General features: G+C 41.1%; 1 pseudogene; it reads left to right on the forward strand.

The window, feature by feature from the left end:
• The first annotated feature begins 944 nt into the window (after positions 1-944).
• On the forward strand, positions 945-16,770 carry LOC129855953 (hydroperoxide isomerase ALOXE3-like; annotated as a pseudogene).
• The last annotated feature ends 11,140 nt before the right edge of the window (positions 16,771-27,910 follow it).

Genomic DNA, 27,910 nt, shown 5'->3' on the forward strand with positions numbered 1-27,910 from the left:
GAGCACACTTGATCTGATACTACGCACGCAGGTAAGGAAAGCTTGATACTTTGTCAATTGAATTCTGCTGCACTCTCTGTGGATTTTAATGTGATAGTTCCTTATGAACAGGACACAGGAGGCTGCTTGACAGTACTTTTTTCAGTTCAACCTTGGATGTACAATAATTACATTGTAATTTACGTTTTAATTTTAAACGTGTTGTATGGTCGGTACATGAAGCAACATTTTCATCTTGTAAAAGACTACCAATATTTGGGCCGTTCCAACAAATGAAATGAAAAATAATGCACCTAATTTTAACATTCCAAAGAGTACATGTTCAACTTAATAAACACATTTAAATAACAAAATGACTACAGTTAAGTGTCTAAGTAACAGGGTTGACAATTTCATCTTAAATTAGCCATACATCCCCTCATGACAGAAGGAATCGAAGCTTGTTTTGTGCAACAGAGCAGGGCAATTGAATAACAAGCTCACCTGCTTTCACACTATGATTTGACTAATAGATGTTCAATGTTTCTTTTTAAAGTGTATATTTAATTGTGGGTTAAACTCTTCCTAGAAGTCAGGGTACGCAGAGGGAAATGTCAAAATGCTGAACTTTGTTGGTTAAGTGGGTTAAACTCTTCCTAGAAGTCAGGGTACGCAGAGGGAAATGTCAAAATGCTGAACTTTGGCACTTTAGAAAGTCTTTATTCATTTTTAAAAGGTGGTCTATAATTAAAGGGCAGTTCATTAAATATAACAGGCTTTTAAAATGCAACATTGGTGCACAATTTCTACTTAAGATATCAAAGGGACTATTTGTGGAACGACCCATTTATTGTGGCAAACATTTAGTTGCAGTTGATCATCTTGAGTTGGCTCAAATTGTAACGCAGTATGTCTAATATGTTGTCTTGCTGTGTGTGTAGAATTATTTGTCTTGTAGAATCATCATGGTGAAGTACACAGTGAAAGTGTTTACTGGAGAAATGCTGCTTGCCGGCACACTGAACAGTGTCTACGTCAAACTGGTCGGCACAAAGGGAGAGAGTGAACGCATGTACATCCCTAAAACCGCCAGCCAAGGATCTGTAAGTAAAAAAAAAAGTATGTTGTATTATACCACCATCCATCTGAGTGTGGGAGTCTAATAAAGTATTAAACCACCTGTACTGTAAAAATGGCCAAATTAAAGCTACATTCTGGTATTCGAGAAACAACTACACAAACAGGCTCAACTTAGAGTCTAAGCTGATAGGATGTGTGTTTGCAGGATCATTATAACATTTAATCTATTTCTCTGTAGGTGATAGAACACACCGTGCTCAATCACTCCTCCCTGGGCAATCTGGAGTTTGTAGTGCTGGACACAGAGCCGTACGCCCTGCTCGCCTACATCAACGATGTCTGGTTCTGTTCTAAAGTAGTGGTGACCACACCAGAAGGAGACAAGGCAAACTTCCCCTGTTACCACTGGATCTCAGGCAATGAGCGTCTGGTGTTCAGAGAGGCCACTGGTCAGTATGTTGGTATACAGTATAGATCATTGTGCAGGTTTAGTTTTGGGTAGAACTGCTGTGCCTATGACACACAGCTATAGGTCAGCTAGCTGAATGTCATTTGTAGTTTCAAATCTAATTTTATTTGTGCCGAATACAACCGGTGTAGACCTTACTGTGAAATGCTTACTTACAAGCCCTTAACCAACAATGCCGATTTAAAGAAAATGAAATAAATATTTGCTAAATAAACTAGACTAAGTAACACAATAACAATAACGAGGCTATATACAAGAGATACCGGTACCGAGTCAATGTACAGGTTAGTCGAGGTAATTGAGGTACTACGTACATGAAGGGTATGGGTAAAGATAATAGATAATAACCAGAGAATAGCAGCAGCATATGTGAATGTATTAATAAATAAGAATAGAGGGGTTCATTGGGTAGTCATAGTTTATTTTGAAATGTGTGTGAAAGGGGCCATATTTATGGAATAATGGTCGATTTCTTAAGATGATGACCAATTCATAAAAACTTATTTTCTATATAAGGTAAGCTAATATTCAATGAGACCTGCCCAGAGGCCATAGAGGAGAGAAAGAAGGAGCTGCAGAGTCGCTGTGAGGTGTACCGGTGAGCTTTGTGGAAACATTACTAGTTTGTAAAGATACAGTAACAACTTTAAACATCCAAATAAAAACATAACTCTTACACACAGATAAATTGATGTGCGATCGTAATAAAAGTGCCATGTGGCCTAGCGGATCCCTGAGCTGACTAGTTGAAAAATCTGTTGATATGCCCTTGAGCAAGGCACTTAACCCTAATTGCTCTGGATAAGTGTGTCTGCTTAACGACATCATTTTTATATAAGCCCCCTCCCTTTTTGCATGTTTTAGGCCTGGGTTCAAATACTATTGGAATTATTTCAAATAATTTGAGCATTTAGTTTAGCCTGCCTGGAGTAGCAGGTGGGCGGGGTTTACACTTAAAATAATTAACCCGGGTCTGGTATGGTAGTGTGTAATAGTGAATGACAGGCTGTGTATCACGTCTTGATTTACCGTGTCTATTCCCTTCAGCTGGAGTAAATATGCAGAGGGTCTACCCCAAATAATGAAAGTTGACAGCGCTTCTGATCTCCCTGCTGAGGTCCGCTTCTCTTTCACCAAGGACTTGGAGTTCAGCTTCACATTAGCCAAAGCGTAAGTTGAAGCACTGGTTCTCAAACGTTTTTTTGCTTACTGTACCCCAATCACATTTAGCTCTCTGTGGAGTACACCTGAAGTACCCCCTTCGTGTGAATTTCACCTTTAGGCCTATTTTCTTATGGGTCTTCCCAAGTACGAACCAAGAACCCCCAGGGTTACTGTCGTGGAAATTCTAATCAATAATGAGGAGAGACAAGGTCAATCACCAATCAGGATATTACTTTATTCAAAACATATTAATACAGGAGCAGGTCACACCACACACAAGTGAACAATGCGAGTGCTCTGCAGTAATGAGGCTGGTCAATGACTCACCCGTAGGTGATTCGTCGAGAGTCCAATGAGCAGAGGAATCATGGTTCTTATATTTGACACAAAAAATCATAAGCCACCTTGGGTTCATCTTGTGGTTATCCCCCAACCTGGCTTAGTCCTCCAGATGCAAGGATGATTAGACACAATGAGGGTTTGGTTCCACTCCTCCAGGCTCCCAATCTGGGTTACACCCACCACATCTTGTCTATGGAATGCAGGCTGAAATCAGTTGTCAGCTCAAGCTATCTCTCGTGACCATACACCCAGACTAGCTGCAGGGAGCTGGAGTGGAGACCATACACCCAGACTAGCTGCAGGGAGCTGGAGTGGAGACCATACACCCAGACTAGCTGCAGGGAGCTGGAGTGGAGACCACACACCCAGACTAGCTGCAGGGAGCTAGAGTGGAGACCATACACCCAGACTAGCTGCAGGGAGCTGGAGTGGAGACCATACACCCAGACTAGCTGCAGGGAGCTGGAGTGGAGACCATACACCCAGACTAGCTGCAGGGAGCTGGAGTGGAGACCATACACCCAGACTAGCTGCAGGGAGCTGGAGTGGAGACCATACACCCAGACTAGCTGCAGGGAGCTGGAGTGGAGGCCATACACCCAGACTAGCTGCAGGGAGCTGGAGTGGAGACCATACACCCAGACTAGCTGCAGGGAGCTGGAGTGGAGACCATACACCCAGACTAGCTGCAGGGAGCTGGAGTGGAGACCATACACCCAGACTAGCTGCAGGGAGCTGGAGTGAGAGACCATAAAAACACTACATTAGTAGAACAGAAAAGGTATTTTACTATTTGTTACGTGTATAATTAAACTATTCATATAAAACAAATCTACTAAATACCTAATTTCTCTCACATACCCCCTCTCAAGAAACTCAGTTTCTTCTAAAAAAATGTAAGGGTACAAGCATTACATAATTATTGTTAAACATACATTTAAACAAACAAAGTACATATAAATTGCTGAGTTTAACCTTATCAATCTGGAACGGAAAATTAAACAAATAATTTTTGATCACAAGTTTCATTACTGCAAATAGGACAGTCATCACGCTGGCACCATGCACAATGGTAGGGGTCAGCATGATGGAAATAGCCATTTTCATCCTTATAGCACCATCTGTAGAAACAGAAATTAACGTATTTTGTTGGACAAATCCAGGTAGTGATTCCCAGTTTCAGTAAAATGTCTTCCTTTATGTGCTTAATGAACATGACCCAGGACAAGCATCATGATCCCACTATTTACAAGGTAACACCTATGGACTCTATGTACCATTAGCATAAACCTGCTATATTTCCTGAGTATTATCATTATCATCAAATGTAATTTCAGTAACGGATTAGGATCAGATTCACTCTCAGGATCAGAGTTCACCCTCTCCATTCCCCAGGGCATGGTGGAAACAATGTCAACATCTGTAGTACACAGCTTCTTTACACATGTCACAATCAGCATAACAATCATAACATAATACATTCATTGCTTCACTCATAGAATTATTTACTTACTCAAATCAATTACTAATTTTAAAAAATCGTTCAGTTTCCCTTAACATACTGTAGTGGACTTCCATCAGTCCTGGAAAAAAGAATCCTACTCAAAACACGTCAGATAACACAATGTTCCATTAAGTGGAATAGACACCTTCTAAAGTAAACAATCCCAGAGCCGCTTTCTGCTTATCTTATCATTTTAACCTGATGCATTAATTTAGTCAATATATAACCTGTTGTAATGTAACGGCTATCGTCATATTCCTCCTCCTCCTCGGACGAGGAGAGGCGAGACGGATCGGACCAATACGCAGAGTGGTTAGTGTTCATAATGATTTATTAAAATGAAACTGAATACTGAATTACAAAACAAATAAACTAAGTGCATAAACCGATACAGTACCGTGTGGTGCAACAAACACAGACACAGAAACAAACACCCACAAAACACACGTGAAACCCAGGCTGCCTAAGTATGATTCTCAATCAGGGACAACGATTGACAGCTGTCTCTGATTGAGAATCATACCCGGCCGAACACAAACATCCCAACATAGAAAATAACACATAGACAACCCACCCCAACTCACGCCCTGACCAACTAAATAAATACAAGAAAAAGGAAAAACAGGTCAGGAACGTGACATGTAACAAATCTAGGACCTCCATAAGTCTGGTTCAACCTTGGGAGCAATTTCCAAACGCCTGAAGGTACCACATTCATCTGTACAAATAATAGTACACAAGTATAAACACCATGGGACCAGGCAGCTGCCATACCGCAAAGGAAGGAGACACGTTCTGTCTCCTAGAGATGAACATACTTTGGTGCAAAAAGTGCAAATCAATCCCAAAACAACAGCAAAGGACATTGTGAAGATGCTGGAGGAAACAGGTGCAAAAGTATCTATATAAACTATAAAACGAGTCCTATATCGACATAACCTGAAAGGCCGCTCAGCAAGGAAGAAGCCACTGCTCCAAAACCGCCATGAAAAGGCAGACTACGGTTTGCAACTGCACATGGGGACAAAGATTGTACTTTTTGGAGAAATGTCCTCTGGTCTGATGAAACAAATATAGAACTCTTTTGCCATAATGACCATTGTTATGTTTGGAGGAAAAAGGGAGAGGCTTGCAAGCCGAAGAACACCATCCCAACCGTGAAGCACGGGGGTGGCAGTATTATGTTGTGGAGGTGCTTTGCTGTAGGAGGGACAGGTGCACTTGGTCGTAAATAGGTCTTCCAAATGGACAATGACCCCAAGCATACTTTCAAAGTTGTGCAAAATGGCTTAAGGACAACAAAGTCAAGGTATTGGAGTAGCCATCACAAAGCCCTGACCTCAATCCTATAGAAAATTTGTGGGCAGAACTGAAAAACCATGTGCGAGCAAGGAGGTTTTACAAACCTGACTCAGTTACACCAGCTCTATCAGGAGGAATGGGCCAAATTCACCCAACTTATTGTGGGAAGCTTGTGGAAGGCTACCCGAAACGTTTGACCCAAGTTAAACAATTTAAATTGTTACCAAATACTAATTGAGTGTATGTAAACTTCTGACCCACTGGGAATATGATGAAAGAAGTAAAAGCTGAAATAAATCATTCTCTCTACTATTATTCTTAAAATAAAGTAGTGATCCTAACTGACCTAAGACAGGGAGTTTTTATTAGGATTGAATGTCAGGAATTGTGAAAAACTGAGTTTAAATGTATTTGGCTAAGGTGTCTGGTAACTTCCGACTGAACAATGAACCATAATCACAACTCATGACATTCCCACCCTGCGTGAATCTGTAGGTAGCTAACTAACCAGGTTCAATGTTAGCTAGCTAACATTAGGCTATTACTAGCCAAGCAAATGTCTCTTTCTGTCAAAATGAATAACGTGTAATATCTGAAAGTGCAGCTAGCTGGACTATCTTACCCGTGTACATCATTCATGGTTGGATGCGTCTCCTGTCAGATGCCATGGTTGGTTACCCTTAGAGACAGGTGTTTTCTCCTTAGCTTTCATAATCGAATTCCAATGATTTCTCAACTCAATCCTCCAGAAAGTGGAGAGCAACACTTATGCAGTTTTAATACACAATACATAAAAAAGCAGCGTTTGTCAGGATTACCCAGACATACTGACCAGCTCAAATAGACAGAAGTGTGCTATATGGCAGACCAATCAAAACTCATCTCTCGGCATGTCCAGCCAACATTATCTAAGCCAATCATGGCCAACGGGAAGGTTTGCTGGCTTTTTCTTTGGCTAAACCAACTAGGTTCGTAACTTAACAATTTATTTGTATTTACAGTTGGCATACAAGTTTGTTATTAAGACACATAAGTGAGTGCATGCATTTTCAATATTGTTAGACCCCATCAGGAATCAAACCCACTATCATTGTAGCCATGCTCTACCAACTGAGCCACACAGGACCACATAGGAACACATTTAACCTAAAGAGCAGACATTTTCTTCAAATTGTGATTGACACATTCAATATATGTGGCCCGTGCATGAATCAACCACCCAAGGGGGACATTCTGGTTTTAAAACCATTGTCTAACCAAATGCACCATCCAAGTCTTTCCCATGTTGAAGTTAATATCCTTCTCTGTCCCGGCAGATTAACTAATCTGAACCTACCAGGACTGTCCACTAACAAGGAACAATGGAAGAGCCTAGATGAACTCAGGCACGTCTTCAATAGCCGCAAGACTGATGTTTATGGTAAGGTCTGGTCAGTAGTGTCTGTCTTGAATAAGTCATGGATTCAAATGGTTTACTGGAACCATTAGCATCTCATTATTATTTGATACTTTTGTTATCTATTAGACTATGTCGAAAAGAACTGGAAGGAGGATGAGTTTTTTGGGTACCAGCTTCTGAACGGCATCAACCCCATGATGATCCATCGCTGCTCCAAGCTTCCAGAGAACTTCCCCGTTACAGAAGACATGGTGAAGGCTTCCCTTTTTGGAAAAAGCCTTGAAGCGGAAATTCTGGTTTGTCAAAATAGTCTGTCTGCTGTCACTCATCATTCTGTTATTGCTCTAGTGGTTTCTTCCTCAGTAAGTATATTACATTGTGTCAGTAGCCTACACATTTCTTTGGTATGATGTTGACATAGAAGTCATCTGCCTTCCTAACTCATTCATGTCCTAACCTAAACAGAAAGGCAACATCTTTCTGGTTGACTACAAGCACCTGCATGGAGTAACTACAAACGTGATCAACGGGAAACAGCACTTCTTGGCTGCTCCTCTCTGCTTGCTCTACATGACTCCAGAAGATAAGCTCATGCCCATCGCAATCCAGGTACATCTCACATGAGAGTGAAATGTAGAGTTCTGAACTCCACATTGAAGATGCTTAACAGAACATTTGCCACTGGGAGTGCTCTTGAGCCAAAAGGGGTCCCCTAAATGAAAATAAATATTGCCCAGAAATTACCTAATTGACCACAAAGCAAGAACCATGAGCAAAATCATATACTGTTAGCCTAAGGTTTTTATGGTATCATGAGTTAAGAATTTTATTACTGTTAAATCACATGACCTTATGTGTCATACCTCTTGGCTTGAGATAACTCTCAAGCCAAAGGTAACAATTAAACTTAGTACCAGTTAAAAGTTTGGACACACAACTTATTCAAGGGTATTTTCTATATTTGTTTTTTATTTTATTTCACCTTTATTTAACCAGGTAGGCCAGTTGAGAACAAGTTCTCATTTACAACTGCGACCTGGCCAAGATAAAGCAAAGCAGTGTGACAAAAACAACAACACAGAATTACACATAAGAAAACATACAGTCAATAATGCACTAAAACAATCTATGTTCAGTATGTGCGAATGTAGAATAGTAGGGAGGTAAGGCAATAAATAGGCCATAGGGGAGAAATTATTACAATTTAGCATTAATTACAATTTAACATTAACACGAGTGATAGATGTGCAGATGATGATGTGCAAGTAGAGATCCTGGGGTGCAAAAGAGCAAGAGGATAAGTAACAATATGGGGATGAGGTAGTTGGGTGTGCTATTTACAGATTGGCTCTGTACAGGTACAGTGATTGGTAAGTTGCTCTGACAGCTGATTCTTAAAGTTAGAGAGGGGGATATAAGACTCCAGCTTCAGTGATTTTTGCAATTCATTCCAGTCATTGACAGCAGAGAACTGGAAGGAAAGGCGGCCAAAGTAAGTGTTGGGTTTGGGGGTGACCAGTGAAATATACCTGCTGGAGCATGTGTTATGGGTGGGTGTTGTTATGATGACCAGTGAGCTGAGATAAGGTGGGGCTTTACCTAGAAAAGACTTATAGATGACCTGGAGCCAGTGGGTTTGGCGTGAGTATGTAGTGAGGGCCAGCCAACAAGAGCATACAGGTCGCAGTGGTGGGTGGTAGATGGGGCTTTGGTGACAAAACAGATGGCACTGTGATAGGCTGCATCCACATTTTATTGAGTAGAGTATTGGAGGCTATTTTGTAAATGACATCGCTGAAGACAAGGATCGGTAGGATAGTCAGTTTTACGAGGGTATGTTTGTCGGCTTGAGTGAAGGAGGCTTTGTTGCAAAATAGGAAGCTGATTCTAGATTTCATTTTGGATTGGAGACGCTAAATGTCTGGAAGGAGAGTTTACAGTCTAACCAGACACCTAGGTATTTGTAGTTGTCCACATATTCTAAGTCAGAACCATCCAGAGTAGTGATGTGGTTGGAGAGCATGCACTTAGTTTTACTAGCATTTATAAGCAGTTGGAGGCCTTAGAAGGAGTTTTGTATGGCATTGAAGCTCGTTTGGATGTTTGTTAGCACAGTGTCCAAAGAAGGGCCAGATGTATACAGAATGGTGTCGTCTGCGTTGAGGTGGATCAGAGAATCACTAGCAGCAAGAGCGACATCATTGATATATACAGCGAAAAGAGTTGGCCTGAGAATTGAACCCTGTGGCACCCATGTAGAGAATGCTAGAGGTTCGGACAACAGGCCCTCCGATTTGACACACTGAACTCTATCTGAGAAGTAGTTGGTGAACCAGTCATTTGAGAAGCCAAGGCAAGAAGCCAATTATTGAGTCTGCCGATAAGAATGTGGTGATTGACGGAGTCGAAAGCCTTGGCCAGGTCGATGAAGACTGCTGAGCAGTACTGTATTTTATTGATGGCGGTTCTGATATCGTTTAGGACCTTGCTGAGGTGCACTCATGTCCAGCTCGGAAACCAGAGTGCATAGTGGATAAGGTACAGTATACCTCTTGGCTGACAGAAAATAGAATGAATTAGCTACTAGCAATTACTATTTATAATTAATCACATCACAGGCGAGCTCACCATTGATCAAAATAATTGAGTAAAACACTTTCTAGAATCAAAAGTAGTCCAAAGATGGGTAGTTTGTGCGCGCCGGAATGTTTATTTCTTTTGCATCAACCAAAGATAATAAGAGGAGACTAGATGAGTTTGGTCTGTTTATAGTATGCATATTGAAGGGGGTGTGTCGTCTACGATCATCCACTTCCTTTCATTCACTTCCGGAAGTTTATCCGAAAGATGAGTGAACCATTCCTTCACCTCATTATAACATCTTTGGTCTGACAGATTACGTGACACCAGAATGCATTGTATAATGTCAACAAACATGGCGCCACATATAGCTGGCAAATAGCTTAGCTCATTATCATCAGTACACATCATAGGTGTCCTTTACAATAGATGCAATAATCGGAATGCATTATTTGTCACAAGTACTTGAAAACATGTGAACAAAACTGTAAATACTTTATGCTCTATACATACATACTGTATGCGCCTACAGTAGAAACGACAACACGATATACAGAAAATAAGAAACATACTTTAATATGAACGCACTCATGTCCAAAGTTATTATTTGTAAGGAAAACAACAAGGAAGGCAAAGCAAGTGTTGGTCAATTTCTTCAACAGATGATCAGGTCTATATAATTATTAAACACATATTAGTAATGGAAAGGAAACACAGACTCTTTGTTTAAGTACTAATATTCTCCTTTCGTAATACAATTGTAAGCAGAAGTTGGTACTGAGTACAGTATATGATTGCTGTCCCCAGGTTCTGCAAAGTGTCTAAGACATCCTGTAACTCTTATAGCCTCCCCAGTCCCCCTTGCGTGACTTTCCCTGGCAACAACATTTTAATAAATCTAACCTTTCTCTGTCAGCAATTTAAAACTCAGAAGTGGGTTTGACCGAAAATGTACCTTTCAGCACAAGTATAGGGTCATAACAAGATGAACGAGTCTAAGCATCTTCTGACAGGTGGCTGTTTTAATCATGCCTGCGGCAGCCTTGTGTTCTCAGAAAACCCGTCGTATTCTCAGAACTTCAGATAGCCAAGGTGGGTCCCAGACAGGAGGAGTATTAACGTAGGCGGTTTCCGCCTTCTGATAGTGTCTGAAGGGCACAACACTCAAAACAGTTGTTAACACACACTCCTAAGAGCAGACCTTACAGTTTATCATAACACAATTTATTAACCCTTTAAAAGGTATTAGGCCTTGGTTTAACCCCTTCACGAGCGCCAGCAAGAAAAAAGACTGCGCAAATATATGCATACTTGATCTGCGCAAACATGAGTGAAGTGTGGTGGGCTCTCCTCAAAGAGAGAAGTTTAAATTGCTCAGTAAAGCCTCAAACATAAATTGTCTGCAATGCTGAAATCGGCAACTTCTATGTGAATTAATGAGGGGGAGGAACACACCTCAATTCAAACTGTTAGAAAATACAACTTGTTAGAAAATCATTTGAAATTGACAAGGTGAAACACAGCCTATAGATCATTAGCGCGCGTTAACTGTCCTGTTGCGTAATAATCCCATTTTGGAACAGTGAGTGCACACGTGCATAAAACAACTCACACTGTGGCGAGCGTTAGAGATATTAGGAACTCACATGTGAAAACGTTAACAAGGCACACCGGTTAATTGAAATGCATTCCAGGTGACTACCTCATGAAGCTGGTTGAGAGAATGCCAAGAGTGTGCAAAGCTGTCAAGGCAAAGGGTGGCTACTTTGAAAAATATATTTTAACTTTTTTTTTGGTTACTACATGATTCCATATCTGTTATTTCATAGTTTTGATGTCTTCACTACTACTCTACAATATAGAAAATAGTAAAAATAAAGAAAAACACGAATGAGTAGGTGTGTCAACTTTGACTGGTACTGTATGTCTTAAAATGTAATTATAGTAATATACACGTTCTCAATTAATGAAACAAGCTATGATTTGTGTTTTGTATTTCCTTTCACAGCTGAAGCAGGATCCTGGAAAAGAGAACCCCATCTTCCTTCCTACTGACTCTAAGTATGGCTGGCTCCTGGCCAAAATCTTTGTGAGGAACGCTGACTTCGCTGAACTTTCACTTGTTGAGGACTCCCCTGCTGGCTGAGGTGTTTGCTATGTCGTCACTGCGTAACCTACCAATGGTGCATCCCATCTACAAGGTACCTACCTGGTGCTCTGTTTGCAGACAGTTTGTTTTCAACTGTTATTAAAATAAATCTGTTATTATCCAATCAACTGAATGTGTTTAACATGATAATTCACGAGAAACCTGAATTTGAAAAAATATAATAGAAAATGCATGTATTTTTTTTAAAAAGTTGCAGTAGGTGGTAGTACAAAACATAGCTTCTTTAGTTGTGAATTTCATGTATGATTGTTCCATCTTTCTCCATAGCTCCTGATCTCTCACTTCCACTACAGTCTGCAGATCAACACTCTGGCTAGACAGGCCCTCATATCAGAGAAGGGGGTGATCACAGAGGTACTGCCTATTCTTATAGTGTTATGTTCTACAAAACACTAATACTTATGGAATGTCACAATGCTAGTGGAAACTGATTGTATAAGTTAGCGCATGGGTCTCCTACAGGTCGATTGCGACATACCAGTAGCTCGCCAAACAATTCTCATTCATTTTTAATGTTTTCCATCTGAAACTGTCAAACAAATCTGACAAGTCTTAGACTCCATCTAATCAATGCAGCATTATCACACACCTGGTTCGCCACTATTGGCTTAAAACGCGAAACCTCACACAATATCTGCCAATTAATTTCTAGCAATATTGCTCCCGTCTGTTTGTGTGATGCGTGCGTTTGTCTATCACTCCGTCCGTGTGTAGTCAGTTGATGTGATAACCATATTGTGGGTTGACAGAAATACTTTCCCGAAAACCATCTTTTGAATTTTAGGACCCCTTTAGGTTAAATAAAATATTGAATTTAGCCTTTACTGTAGCCCATAGAAACACATTAAAACTGTAAATCATAATGAATACGATTTTGAAGTGTCTGTCCTATATCTAGGATCTATAAGAAAGCTCAAAATATACACCACCGTTCAAATGTTTGGGGTTACTTAGAAATGTCCTTGTTTTTGAAAGAAAAGCTAATTTTTTTTGTCCATTAAAATAACATCAAATTGATCAGAAATACATTGTTAATGTTGTAAATGACTATTGTAGATGGAAACGGATGATTTTTTATGGAATATTTACGTAGGCGTACAGAGTCCCATTATCAGCAACCATCACTCCTGTGTTCCAATGGCACGTTGTGTTAGCTAATCCAAGTTTATCATTTTAAAAGGCTAATTGATCCTTAGTGAACCCTTTTGCAGTTATGTTAGCACAGCTGAAAACTTCAGTCTCCAGTGTCAACGACCTCATCCCCAGTCCTGACATCTCCTTGCAGTACAACACAGTTAACAACGCATCACTCTCATCAAACTTGCTTGCCGCGGAGCCTGGCTTGCCAAGGCCGACATCCATCTCCGCCTTGAAGGTGCTGCCCCTCTATCCCGAAACCTGCCATCTCTATGGAGTCTGTCAGGAGGGGCGGTACTACTTCTGTCCTCCTGACTTTTGGATGCCAGAGCAGCCCTCGAATGTTCGACACCTTAGCCAAGGCCCTGTTTTGGATTTTGCTGAACGTCAACAGACTTCCATTTATGTTCTGATGCTCGCCCTTCCATCAGGATAGGGGGTTTCTACAGTGGTTGTTGGTTTGCTGCCGCATGGCCTGCCAAACTTGCTTCCTCTCCTGCAGCCCCCTCCTCTGCCCTTTTCTAGTCTTAACTAATTGTAAGTGCTTCTCTCTGGGGGAATGACTGGTAGAAGGGCAATACTCAACCATTCCGACAACTTTCCATGGTACACATTAACAAGGGCCGATCTAACTACCTGCCTATCAGGCGTTTCCTAAGATGTCTAACCTGGCTATCCATCACCCATCAGTTCCTTCTCAGAGCTGCACATTGTCATGATGTGGCCCTCTTTGGATATAGCAAGCATCAACTCTCTCTCTCTCACCACCTCTCTCTTCCCCCTACAACCAGGCTCTGTTATCTCAGGTCGTAAATTCCTGGAGGAGACTCTCTCCCTCATGCAGTATAGACAGAGAAAGGTTCACAGTAGAACAAAGGAACTTATTCTACATCACAGAACTGAACAATGTCCATGTTTGGGAGAATGTGTAAACGGTTGTTGAAGAATCCAGCTATGACCGGTCCATTTTGTGTAATGTTTGTGACCTCATGAGAGAATACAGCCTCATTACCATAACTCTGTTTATAAAAGACTCTCCATTATGAGTTTTGCATCTACTTATTGTATGTAATGAATGAGTAAAGATGAAACTATTTGGGAAATTATGTAATGTGATTTTAAACTGTTTAATGAAAGAGAATCCAATTCCCTTTAAAGTTAAAGTGAGCCATTGGCCCGCCCCATGAGCACATACATTGATTTGGCATCATGGGACATCCCTTTTCTGCTGTTCCGAATATAAACCTCACCTGGAGAAGCCCACTTCAGACCAAGCATACCTCGATTACCGAGAGGGCTAAGGGTTGAGTAGAGACCATGCGTACCTCGATCACAGACGGAACTACAGTTGCTGAATTCTTAACCATACCACGTGGTTAAACTCTGAGACTATCGATACCGACAGAATAAGAGCAAATCTTCGGTACTAATTTGTAGTCTGCAGCTACACATCACTACACGCGGTCTGGAGTCAATCCCCAACTTTCTCTACAGGGATGACGGACTCAGGTTGTGAGACATCGTCCACAGGTAATGTTTGTACAGGCCTATAGATTTTCATGGTGCAAAAAAGCCCAGATCTGCACAAAGAAATTCTGTAAACCTTATAAAGCAGCATGATTTGTGTATTAAGGATTGTATATTCCTGCAACTACATTTTGCATTGCCCAGTTTACTAAACTCTACTATACCCCCCCATGCTGCCAGATTATATTGACTTTTATAGTGTCTTTTGCACATACTGTGTCTGTGCTCTTTTGCCGTGTTGTCATAGTGTTTTGCTAATACCTGATGTTGTCCTGTGGTTTTGTATAGGTTTGTTCACAAAGTGATTGGTCACTACTACACCTGTGACTCAGACGTCCAGAAGGACTCTGAACTGCAGAACTGGATCAAGGAGATCTTCTTCTATGGCTTCCTGGCCAAAACCAGCACAGGTTACATTTTTCTCATTTAAATGACACAACCTGCGTCACAAATGGCAACAGCTCTCTGGTCAAAGGTAATGCACTATATAGGGAAAAGGGTGGAAATTGACAGACTACACTTTTAAAATGTGTGATGCTGTTGCATCACTGCAACTCAAAAGTATAATATTAAATCACAATGGTTCTCTACAGATCTGGTTTGTTGATTAAATTATTTCTGATATCAAACATGTCCATTCCCTTAGGCTTCTTGTTCCCTAATTATATTCTGGATCATTTGCAAAATGTGTCAATTCGGTGTCTGATTGTAGCATACTGTGTCTCCTCTGTGCAGGAATCCCTCAGTCTTTCAGTTTGGTGACAGAGCTGGTCAAGTTCATCACCATGGTGATCTTCACAGTGTCTGTCCAACATGCTGCAGTCAACAATGGACAGGTAATGAACATTGAAACGTCAAAAACCTGTGTGCAGTATCCTCCGCTGTTATTCAAAATGTGATTTTAATTAGTTTCTGTTGAATTATATTGGAAAAGCAGTGGTTTGATCTATTTCACCATTGTCATTCCAGTTTGATTTTGGGGGTTGGATGCCCAACTTCCCCATCTCCCTGCAACAACCACCTCCCACCACCAAGGGGCAGTGTACTGAAAGCACCATGCTGAAGACCTTCCCTGACATCAATACCACCGTCAATGGCATGGCAGCGGTGTACCTTCTGAGCACTCAGTCCACTGACTTTGTGAGTATATGAGATAAACTATATTTTGACATTTGTAATGAAATCTTAAATCACAATGGAATTGTTTCATCAGTAGTCATAATTAGTATATCAGTGGTTGTGAAATTTCAAATTTCATCAACTCTTGCCTACTTAGGTCGCTCTTGGAAATGGCTATCAGGATCACTTCAGTGAGAAGACCCCTCTGGAACTGATTCACGAAACTCAAGATGTGCTGAAGAAATACAACTTTGAAATCCAACACAGGAATGTCTCTTTGCCCTTGCCGTACACCTACCTGAGTCCCAACAATGTGGAGAACAGTGTGGCCCTGTAATGAGTCAGGGCTGTGTTTATTAGTCCCCAAATGGAAGGAAACTCACTGATACAGGGAGACTACCTTGTTTTCTGTTGAAACATGTTTTAAAACATTTATCATATGGTGTGCCCTAATCATTACGACCCAGGCACTTTACTCTATTGCGGTTCAATCCACTTTTTCTTCTTTTTAATAGCACCATAGCCACATAACTAGAGCTGGCCATGCAGTCAAGATGAGAAGTTAAATGTTTCTACTTCTGTTTTGTATGCCACTAGCTGAGTGTTTTAGTTGGGTTCTTCACCCTTGTATAACTGAAATGTTTGTGCCTTGGCTCCCTTCCTGTTAACGGTTAATTGCAAAACCTAATCTTGCATGCTAAACAGGAAGCTACTGTAGCTGCTCCCTGTGGCCTTCCATTTTCCAGCTAACCAGCAGGAGGTGGGGTGTATGGTTTCCATAGAGACAGGTGACCTTAAGGAGAACTTATTTCAGCTACCTGCCTCCCTCTAAAAGAGGAGTGTTGAGAGTAAACTACCAAATGGACAACACCTACAGACGTCACTACCCATAGTGCCTTGCTGCTGAGAGCAAGCTGCAAGTGACGTTCCTGATTTATTAGCAGTGTAGCTTTAAATTGAACCCACTCAATAAATGTGTGGTAGCCAGAAGGATACTACTGTCCATACAGCTAAGATAGAGATTATATTTTTGTTCCTCTGCTTTGCAACTCTCTCTGCTGGCTGATCAAGAGATTTTGATTTCACGAAATAAGTCTTAGTTAATCTTCATCCTTGTCTCTTTCAGTGTTCATGGTCCATGTGGCGCAAGCAGTTTTGTTCAACTGGTTGACTCTTACATACCAGAGCCTTATACTGAGTAGCACACAAGGGTATAAAGGTACAGATGGTGAAACGTGAGTGTATATATCCATCAGACTTTAGTGGTCAATACCTTTCAGTTGTCAGTCATTCTTCTTCACGTTACACTATGATTCAGCTATGGAAATAACCTGCAATGTGTTGGCTTATCCTCCCATGAACAGGGTTATGGCTTAGGATATTGAATAGGGGACCATTCTTTAACCAAACTTTACTAGGCGATACTTGATTCTCAGCTTGGAAGGCACCAGTGTCTTCTACATTTCCATGGTCAAGATTGGTGGGTGTCCACCCCATAGGTACGATCCACCCAAATGTGATGCATGTCATGAGCGTGACTCCGAAATCAAGTGTCGCTTTGAATGACACCCACCTGTCTCGATCAATGAGAGGAGATCAGATCTCGAACAGATGGCGGCATATATCCCATGTTTCATGAGCTGAAATAAAAGATCCCAGAAATTGTCTGTATGAACAAAACATTTTCTCAAATTTTGTGCAAACATTTGTTTACATTCCTGATAGTGAGCATTTCTACTTTGCCAAAATAATCCATCCACCTGACAGATGTGACATATCAAGAAGCTGATTAAACAACACGATCATTACACAGGTGCACCTTGTGCTGGGGACAATCAAATGCCACTCTAAAATGTGCAGTTTTGTCACAACGGCACAGATGTCTTAAGTTTTGAGGGAGCGCGCAATTGGCATGCTGACTGCATCAATGACCAGAGTTGTTGCTAGAGAATAATTTAATGTTAATTTCTCTTCCATAAGCCGCCTTCAACAGTTTTTGAGAATTTGTCAGTACGTCCAACCGGCCTCACAACCGTACACCATGTGTATGGCATTGTGTGGGCAAGTGGTTTGCTGATGTCAACATTGTGAACAGAGTGCCCCATGGTGGGGTTCTGGTATGGGCAGGCATAAGCTATGGACAACGAACACAATGGAAATTTGAATGCACAGAGATACCGTGGCGAGATCCTGAGGCCCATTGTTGTGCCATTCATCTGCTGCCATCACCTCATGTTTCCGCATAATAATGCAAGGATCTGTACACAATTCCTGAAAGCTGAAAATGGCCAAGTTCTTCCATGGCCTGCATACTCACCAGACATGTCACCCACTGAGCATGTTTGGGATGCTCTGGATCAACGTTTATAACAGCGTGTTCCAGTTCCCGCCAATATCCAGCAACTTTGGACACCCATTGAAGGGGAGTGGGACAATATTCCACAGGCCACAATCAACAGCCTGATCAACTCTATGCAAAGGTGTTGCTGGATGAGGCAAATGGTGGTCACACCAGATACTGACTGTTTTTTTAATTTAATTTTTATCCACTCCCCTACCATTTTCTTAAGGTAACTTTGACTAAAATATGCATATATCTATTCCCAGTCAAGTGAAATCCATAGATTAGGGCCTAGTAGATGTATTTAAATTGACCGTTTTCCGTATATATGAACTCAGAAAAAGTCAGAAAAATCGTTGAAATTGTTGTACGTTGCATTTATATATATATATATATATACATATATTCACCTTTATTTAACCAGGTAGGCCAGTGGAGAACAAGTTCTCATTCACAACTATGACTTGGCTAAGATAAAGCAAAGCAGTGCGACAAAAACAACAACACAGAGTTACACATGGGATAAACAAATGTACAGTATACTTTGTTAGATTACTTCATGGTGTGTCATTTAATTTTAATTTTAATACATTTCGTAAATTCTAACGTTCAACCAGACACTGGTGCCTTCCAAGTCGAGAATGAAGTAAGTATCGCCACGTAAGGGTTGGTCTGAGGTTAACACAGGCTTAGACCTGATCTATTTGGGTCGATCAGATAATATCAGTCGTTTAACCTGTTCAACTCTGACTCCCTCTGGTAGCATTTCTAAACGACGCATTGTATACTACCCTCATAAAGTACATTTCTGTCTCAAAACTATATGTCTTGCAAACACATGCTTAGCACTGTTAGGAATTAGGAACGTAAGAACTGTGGGATTCAGATAAAGGTGTCAGAAACAATGTGACTACTACAGAGCCTGAGACTCGGCAGATTTTTTTGGGGGGGGTGGTGGGGGTCCCCGCAATTGTCCCCATGTTGGGAAATAAGTGATTTGAAATCCTAGGTTTGAGAAAATGTCACTAATTACTGTTCCAAAAGGAATTAAAATACAAATATTTCTCATATCTTTTAGCAAATGGTGACACCTTAAACATGCACAAATTCCCATTGGAACACAGCCATTTTAAAAGTGCAGGGCATGTTCAACGTGTCGTTTTCATCTTGGAATGATCTACAGAACCAGTCAACAGTTTGGACAGAAGGGTTTTTCTTTATTTTGACTATTTTCTATATTTTAGAATAATAGTGAAGACATCAACACTATGAAATAACACATATGGAATCGTATAGTAACCAAAAAAGGGGTTAAACAAATAAAAATATATTTTATATTTGAGATTCATCAAAGTAGCCACCCTTTGCCTTGATGAAAGCTTTGAACACACTTGGCATTCTCTCAACCAGCTTCATAAGGTAGTCAGCTGGAATGCATTTCAATTTTTAATTTACAGGTGTGCCTTGTTAAAAGATAATTTGAGGAATTTCTTACCTTCTTCATGCGTTTGAGCCAATCAGTTGAAGATGGCCCTATTTGGTAAAAGACCAAGTTCATATTACGGCAAGAACAGCTCAAATAAGCAAAGCGAAACGACAGTCCATTATTACTATAATCAAATTAAATTAAATGTATTTATATAGCCCTTCTTACATCAGCATAGAAGCACGGTGGCTAGGAAAAACTCCCTAGAAAGGCCAAAACCTTGGAAGAAACCTAGAGAGGAACCAGGCTATGAGGGGTGGCCAGTCCTCTTCTGGCTGTGCCGGGTGGAGATTATAACAGAACATGGCCAAGATGTTCAAATGTTCATAAATGATCAACATGGTCAAATAATAGTAATCACAGTGGTTGAGGGTGCAACAGGTCAGCACGGCCAGGTGGACTGGGGACAGCAAGGAGTCATCATGCCAGGTAGTCCTGAGGCATGGTCCTAGGGCTCAGGTCCTCTTAGAGAGTGAAAGAAAGAAAGAGAGAATTAGAGAGAGCATACTTAAATTCACACAGGACACTGGATAAAACAGGATAAATACTCCAGATATAACAGACTAACCCTAGCCCCCCACACACAGAGACAGCAAGGGTGGCTCGTTGCTCCAGTGCCTTTCCTTTCACCGTCACACTCCTGGGCCAGACTACACTCAATCATAGGACCTCCTGAAGAGATGAGTCTTCACTAAAGACCTAAAGGTTGAGACTGAGTCTGCGTCTCTCACATGGGTAGGCAGACCATTCCATAAAAATGGAGCTCTATAGGAGAAAGCCCTGCCACCAGCTGTTTGCTTAGAAATTCTAGGGACAATTAGGATGCCTGCGTCTTGTGACCATAACGTGCGTGTAGGTATGTACGGCAGGAGCAAATCAGAAAGATAGGTAGGAGCAAGACCATGTAATGCTTTGTAGGTTAGCAGTAAAACCTTGAAATCAGCCCTTGCCTTAACAGGAAGCCAGTGTAGGGAGGCTAGCACTGGAGTAATATGATAATTTTTTTTGGTTCTAGTCAGGATTCTAGCAGCCGTATTTAGCACTAACTGAAGTTTATTTAGTGCTTATCCGGGTAGCCGGAAAGCAGAGCATTGCAGTAGTCTAACCTAGAAGTGACAAAAGCATGGATTCATTTTTCTGCATCATTTTTCGACAGAAAATGTCTGATTTTTGCAATGTTACGGAGGTGGAAAAAAAGCTGTCCTTGAAACAGTCTTGATATGTTCGTCAAAAGAGAGATCAGAGTAACATCAAGGTCCTTCACAGTTTTATTTGAGACGACTGTACAACCATCGAGATTAATTGTTAGATTCAACAAAAGATCTCTATGTTTCTTGGGACCTAGAACAAGCATCTCTGTTTTGTCCGAGTTTAAAAGTAGAAAGTTTGCAGCCATCCACTTCCTTATGTCTGAAACACAGGCTTCCAGTGAGGGCAATTTTGGGGCTTCACCATGTTTCATCGAAATGGACAGCTGTGTGTCATCCGCATAGCAGTGAAAGTTAACATTACGTTTCCGAATGACATCCCCAATAGGTAAAATATATAGTGAAAACAATAGTGGTCCCAAAACAGAACCTTGAGGAACACCGACATTTACAGTTGATTTGTCAGAGGACAAACCATCCACAGAGACAAACTGATATCTTTCTGACAGATAAGATCTAAACCAGGCCAGAACGTGTCCGTGTAGACCAATTTGGTTTTCCAACCTCTCCAAAAGGATGTGGTGATCGATGGTATCAAATGCAGCACTAAGGTCTAGGAGCACACGGACAGATGCAGAGCCTCGGTCTGACGCCGTTAAAAGGTAATTTACCACCTTCACAAGTGCAGTCTCAGTAATATGATGGGGTCTTAAACCAGACTGAAGCATTTCGTATACATTGTTTGTCTTCAGGAAGGCAGTGAGTTTCTGCGCAACAGCTTTTTCTAACATTTTTGAGAGGAATGGGAGATTCGATATAGGCCGATAGTTTTTTATATTTTCTGGGACAAGGTTTGTCTTTTTCAAGAGAGGCTTTATTACTGCTACTTTTAGTGAGTTTGGTACACATCCGGTTGATAGAGAGTTGTTTGTTATGTTCAACATAGGAGGGCCAAGCACAGGAAGCAGCTCTTTCAGTAGTTTAGTTGGAATAGGGTCCAGTATGCAGCTTGAAGGTTTAGAGGCCATGATTATTTTCATCATTGTGTCAAGAGATATAGTACTAAAGCACTTGAGTGTCTCCCTTGATCCTAGGTCCTGGCAGAGTTGTGCAGACTCAGGACAACTGAGTTTTGGAGGAATACGCAGATTTAAAGAGGAGTCTGTAATTTGCTTTCTAATGATCATGATCTTTTCCTCAAAGAAGTTCATGAATTTATTACTGCTGAAGTGAAAGCCATCCTCTCTTGGGGAATGCTGCTTTTGAGTTAGCTTTGCGACAGTATCAAAAATGCATTTTGGATGGTTCTTATTTTCCTCAATTAAGTTGGAAAAATAGGATGATCGAGCAGCAGTGAGGGCTCTTTGATACTGCACGGTTTTTCCAAGATAGTCAGAAGACTTCCAGTTTTGTGTGGCGCCATTTCCGTTCCAATTTTCTGGAAGCTTGCTTCAGAGCTCGGGTATTTTCTGTATACCAGGTAGCTAGTTTCTTATGACAAAATGTTTTTTGTTTTTAGGGGTGCGACTACATCTAGGGTATTGCGAAAGGTTAAATTGAATTCCTCAGTTAGGTGGTTAAACTGATTTTTTGTCCTCTGACGTCCTTGGGTAGGCAGAGGGAGTCTGGAAGGGCATCAAGGATCTTTGGGTTGTCTGAGAAATTATAGCACGACTTTTGATGATCCTTGGTTGAGGTCTGAGCAGATTATTTGTTGCGATTGCAAACGTAATAAAATGGTGGTCCGATAGTCCAGGATTATGAGGTAAAACATTAAGATCCACAACATTTATTCCATGGGACAAAACTAGGCCCAGAGTATGACTGTGGCAGTGAGTAGGTCCGAAGACATGTTGGACAAAACCCACTGAGTCGATGATGGCTCCGAAAGACTTTTGGAGTGGGTCTGTGGACTTTTCCATGTGAATATTAAAGTCACCAAAAATGTGAATATTATCTGCTATGACTACAAGGTCCGATAGGAATTCAGGGAACTCAGTGAGGAACGCTGTATATGGCCCAGGAGGCCTGTAAACAGTAGCTATTAAAAGTGATTGATTTCATGACTAGAAGCTCAAAAGACGAAAACGTTGTTTTTTGTTTTGTAAATTGAAATTTGCTGTCGTAAATGTTAGCAACACCTCCGCCTTTGCGGGATGCACGGGGGATATGGCCACTAGTGTAACCAGGAGGTGAGGCCTCATTTAACACAGTAAATTCATCAGGCTTAAGCCATGTTTCAGTCAGGCCAATCACATCAAGATTATGATCAGTGATTAGTGCATTGACTATAACTGCATTGGAAGTGAGGGATCTAACATTAAGTAGCCCTATTTTGAGATGTGAGGTATCACAATCTCTTTCAATAATGGCAGGAATGGAGGTCTTTATTCCAGCGAGATTGCTAAGGCGAACACCGCCATTCTTAGTTTTGCCCAACCTAGGTCAAGGCACAGACACGGTCTCAATGAGGATAGCTGAGCTGACTACACTGACTGTGCTAGTGGCAGACTCCACTAAGCTAGCAGGCTGGCTAACAACCTTGATGCCTGGCCTGCACCATATTTCATTGGGGAGATAGGCGAGTTAGAGCCCTGTCTATGTTCGTAGATAAGATGAGAGTACCCCTCCAGCTAGGATGCAGTCCGTCACTCCTCAACAAGGCCAGGCTTGGTCCTGTTTGTGGGTGAGTCCCAGAAAGAGGGCCAATTATCTACAAATTCTATCTTTTGGGAGGGGCAGAAAAGAGTTTTCAACCTGCTGGAGAGCTCATCACTCCCCCTAACTGGGAGGGGGCCAGAGACAATTACTCGATGCCGACACATCATTCTAGCTGATTTACACGCTGAAGCTATGTTGCGCTTGGTGACCTCTGACTGTTTCATCCTAACATCGTTGGTGCCGACGTGGATAACAATATCCCTATACTCTCTACACTCGCCAGTTTTAGCTTTAGCCAGCACCATCTTCAGATTAGCCTTAACGTCGGTAGCCCTGCCCCCTGGTAAACAGTGTATGATCGCTGGATGATTCATTTTAAGTCTAATACTGCGGGTAATGGAGTCGCCAATGACTAGGGTTTTCAATTTGTCAGAGCTAATGGTGGGAGGCTTCGGCGTCTCAGACCCCGTAACGGGAGGAGTAGAGACCAGAGAAGGCTCCACCTCTGACTCCGACTCACTACTTAATGGGGAGAACCGGTTGAAAGTTTCTGTCGGCTGAATAAGCGACACCGGTTGAGCATTCCTACAGCATTTCCCTCCAGAAGCCATGAGAAAGTTGTCCGGCTGCGGGGACTGTGCGAGGGGATTTATACTACTATCTGTACTTACTGGTGGCACAGACGCTGTTTCATCCTTTCCTACACTGAAATTACCCTTGCCTAACGATTGCGTCTGAAGCTGGGCTTGTAGCACAGCTATCCTCGCCGTAAGGTGATCGTTCTCCTGTATATTATGAGTACAGCAACTGCAATAAGGCATCATGTTAATGTTACTACTTAGCTTTGGCTGGTGGAGGTCCTGAAGAACCACGTCCAGATAAAGCGCCCCGAGCGAAAAAGTTCAATGGAATAAAAAAAGTTGAGTGAGGGAAAAAACTACAAATATAAACGGTAATTAAAAAATAAAATCCATAAAGTTGTCAGGTAGCAAAGTAAAGTTAGCAACAAAACGCACAGCAGCACGTAAACAAGTCTGCAAGTAAGACATTAAGGTTAGTCAATCTGGAACATTTCAAGAACTTTGAATGTTTCTTCCGGTGCAGTTGTAAAAACCATTAAGCGCTATGATGAAACTGGCTCTCATGAGGACCGCCACAGGAATGAAGAACCAGAGTTAACTCTGCTGCAGAGGATACGTTCATTAGAGTTACCAGTCTCAGAAACTGCAGCCCAAAGAAATGCTTCACAGAGTTCAAGTAACAGACACATCTCAAAATCAACTGTTCAGAGGAGACTGTGTGAATCAGGCCTTCATGGTTGAATTGCTGCAAAGAAACCACTAATAAAGGACACCAATAAGACTTGCTTGGGCCAAGAAACACAAGCAATGGATATTAGACCATTGGAAATCTGTCCTTTGGGCCGATGAGTCCAAATTTTAGATTTTTGGTTCCAACCTCCATTTCTTTGTGAGACGCAGAGTAGATGAACGGATGCATTTGTTCCCACCGTGAAGCATGGAGCAGGAGGTTTGATGATGTGGGAATGCTTTTCTGGTGACACTGTCTGTGTTTTATTTAGAATTCAAGGCACACTTAACCAGCGTGGCTACAACAGCATTCTGCAGCGATACACCAACCCATCTGTTTTGTGCTTTGTGGGACTATAATTTGTTTTTCAACAGTACAATGACCCAACACACCTCCAGGCTGTGTAAGGGCTATTTGACCAAGAAAGAGAATGATGAAGTGCTGCATCAGATGACCTGGCCTCCACAATCACCTACCTCAACAGAATTGAGAAGGTTTGGGATGAGTTGGACCGCAGAGTGAATGAAAAGCAGCCAGCAAGTGCTCAGCATATGTGGGAACTCCTTCAAGACGGTTGGAAAAGCATTCCAGGTGAAGCTGGTTGAGAGAATGCAAAGAGTGTGCAAAGCTCTCATAAAAGCAAAAGGTGGCTACTTTGAAGAATCTCAAATCTAAAATATATTTTGATTTGTTTAGCACCTTTTTTTGGTTTCTGCATGATTCCGTATGTGTTTTCATAGTTTTTATGTCTACACTATTATTCTACAATGTAGAAAATATTACAATTAAGAGGAACCCTTGAATGAGTACGTGTGCCCAAACTTTTGACTGGTACTGTAGATATGAAGAGAAAGCTGAATTCTATCTATCCATTGATGTAAATAAATCCCAATTCCCAGTTTGCCCACTAGAAAGCGGTAAAGATCACATGACGTCTCCTGGAAAGTTGAAACTAGTTGCATCTGGTTTGGGTAGTGAGTCACTATGCCAAAATTGCTGAACAGATTTTCAAGCTTGACAACTTAAAATGACCTTAGCAATCAGGGCTTTGAAGTTACTGATATATATTTTTTGGAAAGACAGAAACTTCAAACTTGTTTTACTATTCACTACCTATTATAAACGACGAGCTAGCTAAACGGCGCATGTGGACGATGCATATAAAGTAAGGTGGATGGATTAGAAAATGCATTGCTTTACAATGACCATCAGGGTGTACCCTTTCCATTCATACTAAATGCTCGTACCTTTGGTGACTTGACCTACATTGCATACTCTATGAGAATGTCCATGTCCATAGTGTATGATTTATGTCCTCAAATGATATCTCACTATCTATTTTCTGATTATTATAATTATTTTGCGTGGGGGGGGGGTACTCCACAAACTCAACGGGCTCTGTACAGGGCCCAAAACAACTGCTCAGAGTTGACCTGGTTAACATGACCTTTATGAATTATGAAGCCTTTAAGTGCTATATGTGCTTGTTTTTTATTAACTAAATGCTTCATAATTCACACAGTGATGATAGCTGAAGATGATCACATAGAACAAAACGTATAAGATCTCCTAAGCCTGTGTTTACCACAGGACTTTTCTTTCTGAATTTATCCAAAACCCTATAAAACATTAATTTCCCCATAGGCTTTGGCCAACGAGCCATGGCAGAGTTAGTGTATACAAAATAAGTATCTCATAAGAAGAGGTCTATGCCAATGCTAGCAAGCCTGCCTAGCTGTGCCTATCTCCATCATGTGTGGATAAGATGATGACTCCAGTAATAACTAAAAGTACAACAATATCCAGTATTGTTTTACCACAAGGAAAATTGCAACGTCAGGCGCCAGCTAGCATGAGTTAACTGGCTATCTAGCTAGCATGAGCTAACTGCCTATACTTGAGTAGCCATCAAAGTCAGAAAAGGTGAGGAACTCATGGAAATTAAATCGGAAATAGTTGCCTATTTCTAACTGTTTTAGAATACAAAGACGCAACAAAAAAATATCCTCACTCTTCTCATTAACGGAAAATGATTGCATCTTATAATTCTATTTACCTGTTTTGTTTGTTATGAATAAGCGTGTCATCATACCCCGACTAGAAACTGTGCGTATGCATGGTCTAAAGCAGTGGTTCCCAAACTTTTTATAGTCCCCTTCAAACATTCAACCTCCAGCCGTGTACCCACTCTAGCACCAGGGTCAGTGCACTTCAAATGTTGTTTTTTGCCATCATTGTAAGCCTGCCACACACACACTATACCATACACTTATTCAATTAAGAATGAGTTTGAGTTGTCACAAACCGGCTCGTGGGAAGTGACAAAGAGCAATTATAGGACCAGGGCACAAATAATAATATAAAAATAATCATTCACTTTGCTCTTTATTTAAACGTCTTACATATAAAACCTTATTTGTTCATCGAAAATTGTGAATAACTCACCACAGGTTAATGAGAAGGTTGTGCTTGAAAGGATGCACATAACTCTGCAATGTTGGGTTGTATTGGAGAGTCTCAGTCTTAAATCATTTTCCACACACAGTGTACAGTGTATACACAGCCTGTACTTAGTTTTCATGCTAGTGAGGGCCGAGAATCCACTCTCACATACAGTGGGGAGAACAAGTATTTGATATACTGCCAATTTTGCAGGTTTTCCTACTTACAAAGCATGTAGAGGTCTGTAATTTTTTATCATAGGTACACTTCAACTGTGAGAGACGGAATCTAAAACAAAAATCCAGAAAATCACATTGTATGATTTTTAAGTAATTCATTTGCATTTTATTGCATGACATAAGTATTTGATCACCTACAAACCAGGGTGTACCAGGGTGTTAGTAGGTGACGCAAGCACCCAGATGAAATAAAATACATTTAATGAAACAAAACCCGAAGATGGTAACATCATTCAGCTACTGTAGCTGCCTACCAGTAGCGCAACAATTAAAAATAGACACCAAAAGTAAAGTTCCTGGCGATCATAGCGATCTGACTCCCCCCTTCTGTCTGAACTTGGAATATTCCTGTTCTTTGGCCACTGCCCCTCAACCTGGTTGTTCTGTTCTGGTTGTGAACTATTCTAATTGTTTGAAGTTTGTTGGAATAACCATTTTAACTCTACTACACACTGTAAACTGTGATGCATTGTGTCCATGATTGCACTTACCCAGAAGGTATTTTTAAAT

This window comes from Salvelinus fontinalis, chromosome 5 (genome assembly GCF_029448725.1).
Source record: "Salvelinus fontinalis isolate EN_2023a chromosome 5, ASM2944872v1, whole genome shotgun sequence".
NCBI lineage: Eukaryota > Metazoa > Chordata > Actinopteri > Salmoniformes > Salmonidae > Salvelinus > Salvelinus fontinalis.